Source organism: Acanthopagrus latus, chromosome 3, assembly GCF_904848185.1.
Source record: "Acanthopagrus latus isolate v.2019 chromosome 3, fAcaLat1.1, whole genome shotgun sequence".
Taxonomy (NCBI): domain Eukaryota; kingdom Metazoa; phylum Chordata; class Actinopteri; order Spariformes; family Sparidae; genus Acanthopagrus; species Acanthopagrus latus.
The window spans coordinates 2,485,001-2,489,131 of NC_051041.1; the positions used below are offsets into that span (position 1 = coordinate 2,485,001).

At 43.2% G+C, this 4,131-nt stretch overlaps 1 protein-coding gene across 1 annotated transcript in view; it reads right to left on the reverse strand.

The window, feature by feature from the left end:
• Positions 1–4,131, reverse strand: part of cacng8a (calcium channel, voltage-dependent, gamma subunit 8a) — a 22,045-nt gene extending 17,914 nt beyond the window's left edge. The window contains exon 1 of the mRNA XM_037094152.1: positions 4,047–4,131. The gene's annotated coding sequence lies outside the window, so the exon portion shown is untranslated. The remainder of the gene's footprint in view (positions 1–4,046) is intronic.

Here is a 4,131-nt window from a genome sequence, read left to right on the forward strand (position 1 = left end):
CACAACGTGTCGGATGTTGATGTTTGACGGACAGAGGATGTATGCAGGACACTTGTCTGAAACCTCTGGATATCAAAGATACCTCAGGACTAGTTCGAGCCACGTTAGCTGGGACAGAAACTGGATGTTTGTAACGAGACGTCGGGACATTTCAAGCCACAAAACTGGATATGTTGATCTAAAACACGATCTTTTCTGAACCCTATCTGAGCGAGTGTTGTGCCTTTACCCAACCGGACGATAAGAACAGCGTAGTCACAACGTAAAACTGAAAATTCAGAAACGTACATTGCCCACATTCACTCTGCTGATCCTCCACACTGACTAAAGACTGATGGAAACAGGATGAGAAACCTGAAAGGACCTGATTAGACAATGATGCCTGATGATAATTTGGGCCGGGTCTCACTTGGGTTCTGGGTCGGATCTTCTTGGTTTCGTGCAAACCACCTGGGACCCTGACGACCTCTAGTCTGAACTGTTGGTGGAAGCTCATCACCAAGAAAAGGTGAGAACATCTGGATTCAGTTTCTCCCGGTGCAGCTGCCTCTCTTCTGATGAAATATTAACACTGACGCTGCAAAGATTTGAGATTCAAACTGTCTCAACCAGAACCAGAACTGCTCTGGAATCAGAACTTAAAGAAATATTTGTTCAGCAGACAAATATAACAAGACTGTGATGCCAGACAGTCGTTCTGTTAGCAGAGGTGTCGCTTCTCTTCTCGTTCTGGAGAGAAAACTCTTTAATTTCTCTGTGTTTTTTATGCAAAATCATGCTCAGCTCATCAGTGTAAATCACACTCGGAGGTTTTGCAACAGGAAAGAGTCTCGCTGCTTCCAAAGAGACCCGGCAGATTCGGCTGTTGTAGAATCACTCACGCTTCCTGTTAGTGAATCGAAATTACAGGCAGAAATCAGAGCTTTTCATGGCAGCAAGTGAGCGACGAGTCCAATCCAGAGAAAAACTGTACACAGCAGCGCCGGCTCCAAGTCTCCAACACCTCCACCCCCACCAGAGAATAATAAGAAGACATCTAATGTTGCTCTGCAGGAGCTCTGGCTGCTGAAAACCCCTTGAAACTTTTCTAAAAGTCCTTGTGAAAGTACCGAGCGTGAGTGTGAGGTTTGCTCATGCAGCATTTAGACTTATCATCCAGAAAAGCAACGTGACGTCACTCTTTAGTTTCTAAAGAGGAAGTCTGTAGATTGAATGAAGTTTCCTGTTCGAGGAGTCTCATGATGAGCGAGCGACACAGGAAACACACTTTTAAACAATCAGCCCACTTGCAAGAACATAATGTTTAGGTTTTATGCTTTTTAAGTCAACGTCCAAGAGAGAAACAACTATGATAATAAGCTACCATCACATTTCAGCATGAATCTACTGGATGTTACTACGACACCAGGACAGCTGTTCTTCTGCATGTCGACATAAAAAGATGTTTTCAACGAGACGTTTCTGGCCGCGTTCGCTGCGACAGAACTGTGTATTTAAAGCCGAAACATGATCTTCTCCTGATACTAACCAAGTGGTTCTGGTGCCTTAAACCTAAACAGTCCGTAAGCACAGAAATGTCACGACATTAAACCAAAAACTGAACAGAAAGAAACTTTATCATTGCAACAAAAATACATTTAAAGTTTATATCTTATACTTCATTTCTAAACTTACCTGCAGAGTTATTTACACAATCCGAGCCCGATCGCACCGGAGCTGAGAGCTGATGGTGGAACTTGTTTTGAATAACTAAATCAGGGATTGTTGAAATTAATGAACTTTGCTGGGCATCATTGATTTATAGTGTTTTAAATGCATCATGTAGCTGCACAGAGAAATCTATTGAGAGCATGTTTTCATTCAAAAGGGACGTTCAGATTCATCCAGTCTGAGTTTCTATTTGATGGCCCATCTAGTGGCGATCAGAGGAGCTGCAGCTGATGACGGTTCAGTATTTCACACAGCACTCGTCTGATTGCTGCTCTTTAGGACCCCTCGAGCGCCCCGAGGACCCCTGAGGGAGGCTGTGATTAGAGACAACGGAACCAAACAACAACGGGAGCTCAGACGTTGTTATTTTTGTGCTCCTAAAATAAAAATGCGCTTTTTTCGGGCCAACAGTGTGGATGATGAGGAAGCAGCTCCTGCAGCTCAACATGGAAACAAACACTTGCTGGAAGGAGGCCGGCCGGCGGCGGCACAGACGCAACGCAGGAAAATAAAAAGTTCAAGGACAAATCAGCCACGCTCAGCATCATGAACGCAGCGACGGTACGAGTCCTGCCGTGAATACAGAGCAGCAGCAGAACATGGAGGAGCTCCTCCGTCCTGATTATAATGAACCACAGTGGTGAGCCACCGTCAGAACCGGGTCCACAGAGAGACCAGAGGCCTGTCTGAGAACTGACAAAGGATTTTTATGGGAGACACTCATTTCGTGTAGTGATCTCCTAAGTGTAGCAATATAATTACAAAAATGGATTGTGAATTTACGTTGAATGTAAAATAACAGGAAAAATCTGTAACTGTGATTATCTTTTACAGAAGTTTCATTTTTCCACATAAAAAACAGATTAAACTGTCACACTGAAGTTTGACGCTGTAATGACGTTAACATTAGCAGTAAATACGTTTTGGTTCTGTAGTTTTATAAATAATTGTTAACTGTCAGATTTCTTGTATAAATATGAACATTTTCACAACCAAAGCAATGAATAATTGTGTTTTTATAAACTTTTCAGCTGCGTCTTTCCCCAAACTGCAATGGAAATCAAATGCAATGCAGCTACCAGCAGCAGGCTGCTGCAGTTAAAAGCAAGATTAATAAATAAATAAATAAAAAAGGCAATTTAGTTGTTTTTACACATGCAAATATCTTTAATTACACATTAAAGACAAAAAATGAACAAAATCTTGTGTATGAATTAAGCTGAAAAAACCTGAAAATGACTGTTTACTCTGCTGCCATCTCTTTTTTTACAGTGCACACTTGTGGGAAAAACATGAAGATTTTCTTACTGTTTAACAAAGATATTGTCTTAAATGACATAAGTGCACTGAAAGAGGAAACTTCACTGAGAGTGTGATAATTATAAATCACCCCAAGCATTGTTTCCTGCATCATAATCTCTAAAAAGGTTTTTATATCGGATCACATATACCGATATCAATAATATAGATCTGTTGAGTAGCACATTAAATAAATACTCCAGTATATCAGTGACCTAACTTCATATTTTTGGAGTTATTTAGGTATTTGTTGACAAGATTATTACATTAAATTCAGCTTATTGAATTTTGTTTTTATGTGTCAAAGACAATGACAATGTGCACAAAGTCCAGCTGGAGTGACACACAGGACCAGGACCTGGATCAGGACCAGGACCAGGACCAGGATCAGGACCAGGACCAGGATCAGGATCAGGACCAGGACCAGGATCAGGACCAGGACCAGGACCAGGATCAGGACCAGGACCAGGACCAGGATCAGGACCAGGACCAGGATCAGGACCAGGACCAGGATCAGGTTGCCTCCTTCACTAACAGTCAATAGTCAGACAGAGAATCTAAATCCAGACTCCAGCTGGAGCCCACTCTCTCACTCTGTACATCACCGCCTGCACATCCTACACATCCTGTAACAAAGACTGCTCACTGACAGAACAACAAGTGAAGCTCAGCTGACGAACACAGACTGGAACGGAACACAGAATCATATCGATCGATCAGTCGTTCGATCGATCGATCGATACAGACTGAAGAGTTTCCTTCAGGGAGAAATCATCCTGCGTTAATAATTCACACACATGGAGGGAGACCCTATGGGAAGTCTGCATCTCCTCCTGCAACACATCCTCATTAACACACACACACACACACACACACACTCACACACACAGCTGATCACGTCCAGAGTACAGTGTGTGCCTCTCCGCCTCTCTAAGCATGCGTACACCGGTCCGACTCACGTGCGCTGTCATGTCACGCGTGCACTGAACACCATAATTAGCAAAGCGATGAAGCGGTTCGATGAGTTAGGAGCTTACCTGCGCACGACGAACTTTTACAGCCGGTGCTGATGCAGGTGGAGGCGACACAGAGAGGGAAAAAGAGAGGGAGGGAGGAAGTGTG